The sequence below is a fragment of the Alligator sinensis genome, unplaced genomic scaffold, assembly GCF_000455745.1.
Source record: "Alligator sinensis unplaced genomic scaffold, ASM45574v1 scaffold469_1, whole genome shotgun sequence".
Classification (NCBI taxonomy): domain Eukaryota; kingdom Metazoa; phylum Chordata; order Crocodylia; family Alligatoridae; genus Alligator; species Alligator sinensis.
In genome coordinates, this window is record NW_005841934.1 from 999,441 (window position 1) to 1,008,585 (window position 9,145).

A 9,145-nucleotide genomic window follows, 5' to 3' on the forward strand; every position below is an offset into this window, starting at 1 on the left:
AATTATAAAAATTAAAGCAAGTCTTGATGAATATTACAGGGGATCTGCATTTTATACCAGTAACCTTTTTGATCCAGCAAAGTAATCCATGCAAGCTCTGAAATCAGCAGCAGGCTAGCCCTGACTGCAAGTTGTATAGTGTTGTTGCCTTAGTGTGGTGCTCTGTCGAGCTCAAGGCAGCCTGTGCAGTCACACAAGCAAGCTCGGGTGCACTGCCCCCAAATCAGCAGCAGTGTAGCTAGGCTAGCACACCTCAGAAGAGCTGCAGGGGTCTTTGTAACAGAGTACTGCATTTCAGTCCCTGACCCTGCCATGACATTCATACTGTGCCTGAGCTGAAAGTATTAAAAGATGCCAGTTACAGGCTCAGGGAAAGCCAACAGGAGCCATTGCTTAGTGTTAAAATGGCTATAGTTGCTGAATAACTTCTTGTGAAGCTTCTCTTTAGAGGAGGCAGCACATTCTCACGGCAGCTACTGCCTCAGCAAAGCAAAAGAAAAATGCAGGGAACATTAAATATACTTACTGATATAATCATAAAGAGGAAAGTACAGAAACCTGTTGCAAAATGTCTGCTTTAGCACTGGAACTCTACATCTCTGCCAAGTTTAGTCGGCTACTTCTAGAAAGGCATGCTGGGAGACAGGCTGTAAGGAGGTAACTCTAGGCAGAGTCAATAGGGACCCAGCTGTCACTCACAAATCTGGGGTGTGTCCTATAATTATACCACATACAGGAAGTTCCTTCCACAACCAGATTCAAGAGATGCTGTGGTCTATCCAAAACATTTGAAAAAAAACAAACAGGTGCACGTGTAATTCTGCAAATGTCAAGAGACCTTACAAATAATAAATCCATTACAGAGATGCAAGCTTAGAAGTCATGCTTCTGTCTTTTCCTTTAAAGGCACTGTTTGTCACAAGGAAGCCTAAGGCCATGATCCTGTAATCACGTTAAATAACACAACTTCTCCTAGTGAAGTTAAGTAATACTGTACATTTAATTTTTCAAAGTACAGAAAATAATCTATGCTTTCATTTGTTTAATAGTATTTTGGTACAGCTGCTTTTGCCTATTTATACTGGTATTTCACACAGCAACAGAAACATGATTTTTTCTTAAGTAATAGCACTGACCATAAAACCAAAAAGAAAAAAAAAAAAGGAGGGGGTGAAGGGGAGGCAGGGTGGTTTAGGGTGATTTTTTTTTTTTAAATAAAACTTGATTTTGAGTCAATGGTATCACTTAAAATCATGCTCCCGAGTTTATTTTTAATATGTCAGAGAACACATCTATTTCAAGTTATTTTTATTGTTGAACACCAGCCTAAGTTCACATGTTTGTCATAACCCACAGGCAGACCTTAAAGGTGAAAAAATCTTTAAATAAATATAAGTGGTAATGCAACATAGAGGCGAAACTGAAGTGAAAATATTTACAATAAACCACAAAATCACAGGTGCATACTTATGTTTATTATTAATGCCGTTCTATTTTACTCTCACTTCTTACAAGCCAACCTTTATGCACTCAGATATTAAAATCAAAACTATCTCCCTACTTTCTTTTACTAGTTCAGTTATTTCCATGCATGCCTAAAATTGTAATTAGAATGAAACAAAAGGGAAAAAAAAGCTGGAAGGTCAAAAAGATCCGTTATGCATCTGGTTCTCAGTCTCCCCCCACATTGTATTTTAAAGGAATAAACATTTGTTTGTATCCAGAGTCTACTAAACTATTTGTATAATGAAAATGTTCTTTACAGTTCTATAAACCTTAGGCAGGAAAAGAGTATGAGCCTTTAGGCCTAGCGTTCAGAGTTCATGTGCAAGCAGGGGGGCCTTACTTGTAGGTACAACTATCATGCTGGCATGCACATAACATGAGCTAGCTAGCTAGCTAGATAGCTAACTATTCATTTGATAATCTGAATTTGCAGATTAGGTCCCTGTTTACTCATACAGAGAAAGATGCTAGACGTTTAGCTTCTTCCCTGCTAGTTTGGAAAGTAATAGTGATCCTTTCATTTCTTTCCTGGTAATACACAACTTACAAAGTCCATTCTCCTTTCTGCCTTGATTTTTTTTAGTTGCTTGTTTGACTGTACTTCTACAGTTCAAATTCTGCTGTCAAAGCATGCAGAAAACACAAGCCCAAATCAACAGAGATGTGCCTGTGTATCTTGTGGCAGAATCTTAATCTTTATTTTGAAAGTGGTTGTTATAATTTTTGTACTCTTCTCCCTTCCAGCCCCAAAACCACCAGCCTGCTGCTCTAACTTTATTTTTTAATGCCCTGCCATAGTAGTTCTGTGTCGGTTTTTTATTCCTGTGTGTCGAGCCATCATTACTGAATATTCTGAGTATTCCCCAGGTGCCTAAAGTTCAGTTGCTGGGCAGGCCCAGATGTTCCTCCATCTTGCTAGTACTGAGCAACTCAGTGCCTGTCTCATACCTCAGCTCTCTCAGAAACCACAAACTAGGCAGTTTTCCACCTACATTGCCCAATCTTGTGAGCATTTGCAGAGCACTCCAAACAGATTGGTCTCCGCACCAAGCAGAGGAGGGGGGAGGATTGCTGCTGCTAGCAGTACAATAGCTTAGCTATGACAGCACTCACCAAGACTGTGGGAGGTACAGGTTTAATACCCTCCTCGGAGGAACATGAATTACCCCAAAGGGGATTCAAAACTCTGTATGTGCCACCCCCAGGAGAGTGCACGGTTGTGCTGGGAAGGGGGCACTCAGCTGGAAAGGGGAAGCAAAAGAAAAAGGACCGGAGGTAACTCCAAGTGAGCACAAATCCGATATAGAGCCACAGCCTTAAGAACAACAAGAGTGGAGATAGTAAGCAGGACCCCAAGCAGGACCCCGAAAGTGAGCAGTGAAGGTCAAAATGGCTAAGGACTAAACAGATTCAGGTCCTCTTCTAAGGTGTCCCAGCTGGTTTGATTCCAGTGAGAACTGCCATATATTTAAGGGTGTTTTCCCCTCAGAGGAAAATGAAGGATTGAGATAAGCCGTCTTCCAAAGAAAGCAACAACTTCTATTTTTATGAAGGATTTTGCTCTGTTTTGTTTTAAGGCTCAAGCCTGAATGTTGAAACAACCTGACAAGTCAAGCTGCAGCGGACATTGTACATCCTAACATGATCCATAAAAACTGTAAATAGCTCTTCTGAAATACTACCTCCTACCCAAAAAGAGCTATTTTACTGAACAAACTAAGTTAAAAGAATACATTCGTGGATACAGATTTGTATTTTTTTCCCTCCTTAAGCTTCTAAAGGCTGAGGCCTGGCTTCAACTCCCTCCCTCCCCCACATCTGGGTTTCCCTTGCTAAGCTGGAAGAATTTCTTCAAACCTTCTGGGTTTCCTTTTACTGCTGTGAGGCTTTTCTTAAAAAAAAAAAAAAGTGTGTGTTAAATGTTGAAAAGCTGACTCACAAGTTATGCAATAGCTCTGATTCAGCTTTCTGAAACGGAGTCAGAGCTGGAGGATTTGGCCACATGGTGAATGAAGCACATCGCTCAAGCACAAGCAGCAGCTGCCTTCCAAAGAGGGAAATGCCTAGTTTTCCTGCAAATCTTCTTACAAAATCCCCTTAACAGCAGCAATATTTATTTATATACATATTTTAAATGTGCTAATCATGTGTCTTAGCACATGTACAGTATTTAAAGTAATTGTTCAACATAAACATTTGCATCTGTGCCAACAAAGTAAACTTTCTGACAGTCAGAATCCATCTCTTTCCTTAAAAACTCTGGAAAAGCAGATAGCCCTTACAGAATGCCCTGAATCTCTTCAAATCCATGAAACAACAGAGAGGGGGGAGAGGAAGTAAATCAAGGCACCACTACTGAAAACACCCTGCCAACCATCCCCTCTCCTGTAAGCCAGTAGATGGTTAGTCCATCTAAAGCAGCTTCACTCTATGGCAATAATGTCCTGATATTTTTGAGGTCTAGCCCCGTGAAGCATGCCTCGTAATATTTTCACGACAACATGACTATAGCACAGACAATAAAAAAGACCTTTACATTCTTTCTAAGCACAAAATGATTAACAGCATTCCTGAGGATGCCCAGAGGTGGGCATACCACCCATTTAGAGCCGAAAACTTGTAAACGTGCTATTTCTACCAGTCAGTTCTCCCACCGCTCTCAGGCTGACCTCCATTTATTCCTCACCAATACCCTCATCTTAATTATATCATCTTTGATATGTGTGAACTGAATGTTTGCACTAGTTGAGTAAGAGGAGCACTTTATCACATTATAAGGCTGACTTGAGTACCCACACTTACTGACTTGGGAACACACAACTGGAAGAGGCGTCTGGAGGCACTGAGCCTAATCTCAGAAGTGAAGGTTTTGGTATAGCAAATATTAATAAATAAGCAAGTGATCATTTTGAAAGTATAAAGCTGGATCCCAAAACTTTATAAATTAAATATTAAAGAAAATCCCATATAATATTTTGAAAGCATGTAGGAAGAATCTGAGAAAGAAACATCATTACCCTCACTGAAATCAGCATAAAGACACACGTTCCTAATTCTAGAAAAAACGTTACTTTAAGAACTATATAATCTTGTTCTTCCTGTAACTGAGCAGAATAAGTCTTAGTTCATCCCCTCCCACCCCCAATGAGATATCACAGGAGAAGGAACAAAGGCAATAGTGAATTGTATTTCTTGAAAACTGCCAGCAAGTACACCTTCTAGCATCTGAATTCACTTAAAGTGCTTCTATTAAAATCTTCAGAAATAATTATCTATTTGCTTCTGCCAGCAACAAAGATGAAGATTATTAAACTAAGCAAGCTGTTGCCCAGTACCTGGCAGGGTAGTCAGCAAAACTGATTTACCAGATGTCTTATAAAATGTTGGGTAGATTTTTTATTATTACTATACTTTTTCACCTACTTCTTCCCTTTATGGCCCACTTCTGTAAAAATGTGCTAGCATGAGTCTGAACATGGCAGTCCTGTTAGTAAACCTACCAGTAAATATAAAGAACCACCTTGTTCTGCCTAATAAATGCCTCTGTAAAGTAAAGGAGACTGACACTTAAATCAAGGACTACTGAAGTATAAAATATCTCATTCTACTTTATAAAAACACCCTGTCACAGGTAGGTCAGCCTTGTGGTAAAGGATGGTCCTTTAAAGATCTGAAGTCCAACAGAGGTGTTTGTTCCATCACTCTCTATGTTCAGCTAAAAGACCACTAAATCTGCTATGGAGAAGGGAGATATAAAAGAACAAATACTACACAACGTTCAAGTTTTTAATTATTGTGACACTAATTGTTGAATCTTGTGGAATCAGATCTGCTTCACCTTTTTTGAAAATTTTCTTTAAATATTTGCCATAATAAATTCTTTGTTCTCCTCCCAATACTTTTCTTAAAGTGCTAATGCTGTTTACATTGATGGGGCTGGCTACATTATTCTTTCTCTAGATCACATTAATCAAAGTGGCCAACTTGTGGCACGTGAGCCATGGGCAGCCTGTGTGTGTGGCACGTAGCAGATCAGGGAGGGAGCAGGCAGCACAAAGGCATATAGGGCAGAGAGGAGAAAACTGAGTAGCCAATTGGGCAAGGGGGAGGGTGTGGTAGCACTGGGAAGGGTGTGGTAGTAATTTGTGGCATGCCTGCCAAAAAGATTGGCCCCACTAACAAATCAAATGAATGATGGGGTATGTAAATCAATCAATACTGGAACCTGTCAAAAACAATGAAGAAAAAGGAAAAGTACCCCAAAATATCATCTGTATTTCAGATGAAGCCGGATGATGGGTTTTTTTTTATCTCTCACAATAATATTTTAATACTATTTGTTCCATCAGTGACTACTGATGACTTTAAGTTTCAACTGTGGGTGTAATATCTGAAGAACTATATAACTTGTGTCCAAAAGTTTTAAAAGAGTTAGCTGATGAGTTCTCTCAACCATTCATTTGATTTTTAATAAATCTTGGAATGGCAAGGAAGTCCAGAAGACTGGAAATAAAGCTAATATCGTGGCATTATTTTAAAAGGGAAAACAGTGCAATAGTAGTAACTGTATGTTGGTTTGTTTCTACCTATCTTGTCAACTATTTTTGTCCCAGGACAAAGTGTAACTGTTTAGACGTCCATATCTGTTGTTCCAGGATACATCCTAAAGAGATTCACAGGTTGAGAAGTACTAACAGTTTACTCTTGGACATTTAAAGTGCACCTGAATGGTTCTCTCAGGATTGCATCACTGAGTCAATGGCAGAAAAGCGGCAGTGCACGCAGCCACTCACTAAACCCCAATTAGAAGAGCAATGAGTGTCCACTCCAATACCAGCATATTTCTGTTCCTGGAAAAACACAGGTTCAACTTGTCCAAATACAAAACCTGTTTCTAGCCTGACAGGATGGGGAACTGTACTCTGAAAAGGTTCAGGAGTTGCAGTGCATAAGCAAGTGAACAGGAGCACCCAGGGAATTGCAGCTGCTAAAAGGGCCGCTAAAGTCCTTAGATATATATAAAATGGAAACTCTTGGGTAAGAATTGATATAAACTTCACTTACAAGCATATTGGATAAACACATAGTTCATTCAATTGTTAATATAATACTGGTCTCAATTCTTTGTTTACTGTTTACCTTGTAACCAGTATCAGTTATCTGCATATTGGTTAGGTACCTCAACTGCTTAAATGCACGTGAATTGTTGAGTCCGCTCCTACTCTCTACTTAGTAACATAACCGTATTCCCTTTAACAACATAATTTCTGAAAGTAACAGCTATCAATCCCCAGGATGCCAAAACAGCCGTGAAGGGACTAGGTCTTGTCAACTTCAAAGCTGTTTGGAGAAGCATAAAACCTCTGAGGAACAAGGTTACAAGCCTCAGTGAGGCGTGAGCAGGCTACTGAAGGCTGTTCTCCCAGTTAATGAGCCTACAGGTAAATGTTCACTCCAGTCAAGTGAATAGCTTTTTTAAAGTTGCATGGCTATGCACTTAGCAGAGTGCAAAGTACCTGTGTATACTGCACTAATGAGGCCATTACTGGAATACTTACCCAGTGCTGGTGTCCACACTTCAAAACTAGAGATGCTGAAAGAAGTGAAGGCTGAAAATCCTGCCCTACAGTGCAAGATTTAAGAAACTCAGTCATCCAACTTATCAAAACTAAGGTGTAGAAGTGATTCATTCAGTCCTCAAGTGCTTATGTAGTGGTTTCTTGAGTCTAGCAGACAAAGGCCTAACAAGATCAAGTGACTGAAAGTGGAAGCTAGACAAAGTCAGATGAGAAATAAAGTTTTAAAAAAACTGAGAGTATAACTAATCATCAAAACAATTTACCAAGAAATATAGTGGATCTCCATCTCTTGCAGTCTCTAAGTTAAGCGTGGATGTCTTTCTAGAAGACATGCTCTAGATCAGTGGGGCCAACCTTTCTGGCAAGAGCGCCACAAATTAGCATCTCACCCTCCCCAAGGGTCACTTCGATCCCCTTCCCTTGTTCAATATGCTGCTCTGCTTTCTGTTCCCAGCCCTGTGCTCCCTGCCTGATTTGCTGCTCTGCTTTCTTCCCTGTGCTCCCTGCCTGACTGGCTGATTTGCTTCCTGCCTTATCTGCCACTACGCTGTCTGTCCCCTTCATGATGTGCTGTGCACCACACACCGAGGCTGCCTGTGCCATGCATGAGCCACCACTGCTTTAGATCAAAAACGAGCTAGTAACCTGAGAAAGGAATCACTCCATGAAATGTTGTGGCCTCTCTTATGACAAAAATTAGACTAGATCACCATATTAATCCCATCCGGTCTTAAAAGTCTATACTTATAATTACATAAAGGTTAGAAAATCCTGTATTTTTATTAAACAGAAGCTATTGTGCTACTGCAAAATATACTGATATTATTTGTGATGGAGTTTCAATAAGCAGCATCAGATTTAACCCTTAACTTCGCTACACAACAGTTAAAACTCCTGATATTTAATAACAAAAGCAATGGATTTGTCCCCTAAACAACAGTGCTACCAATCCAAGGATGAGATAAAGACATACAAGGAACACATGAAATTCTGAAATGTCCTATGACCAGTGACACACATGAAGACAAGAATCTCATAAACAACAGTAAACAGTGTCAGCTACTGAGACAGACCGCTGCATAACTGTCTCTCAAGGAAAAGTCTCCTGATGTTGCCACGAAGTTAATGATACCTGTAAAATGCACAGATGTGATCCAAAAAAACCAGAGGTCATTGCAACATGTCAAGAAAGTGATAGAAAATAGTATGTTATATTCTATCACTATATCTATCTATCTATAGCTAGATCTAGGTAGATCTATAGTATCCATAGATATCTATAGATAGATCTATAGTATCTATATCTATCTATAGATCTATATCTATAGATATAGTATAGATAGATATAGTATAGATATCTATCTATAGATAAATAGATAGATATAGTATAGATATCCATCTATAGATAAATAGATAGATATAGTATAGATATCCATCTATCTATAGGTAGCTATCTATAGATAGATATAGTATAGCTATAGTATAAATATCTATGTATCTATCTATAGGTAGATATCTATAGATAGATAGATATATATAGTATAGCTAGATATAGTATAGATATCCATCTATCTATCTATAGATAGATAGATATAGTATCTAGATAGATATAGATATATTATATTTTATCAATTATATATATAATTTTCTATCACTTCCTTGACATGTTGCAATGACCTCTGATTTTTTGGATCGCATCTGTGCATTTTACAGGTATATGTGTGTGTATATGTGTATATTTATGTGTGTGTGTGTGTGTGTGTGTGTGTACGTGTGTATATTCTGAAGTCAGGACGCGAGCTGATGGTAGGTGAGACTGTCTGCACGGATCTAGGTAGGTAGGTAGGTAGGTAGAGAGATGTTCAACGCCAGAACGCGAGTCGATGGCGGTGGTTGACCTGCAAGGCGCGGAGCATGATGCGGCGCCCCCGAAGCCCGCAGCACTGTTTCCATTCGCTCGAATGAGACCCGAATGGCGCCTTGGCACCCACCGCCGCCACGGCAAGAGGGACACAACAGAAAGAGGAAGAGAAAGGCGACGACTGTTTTAGGGCCAGGGA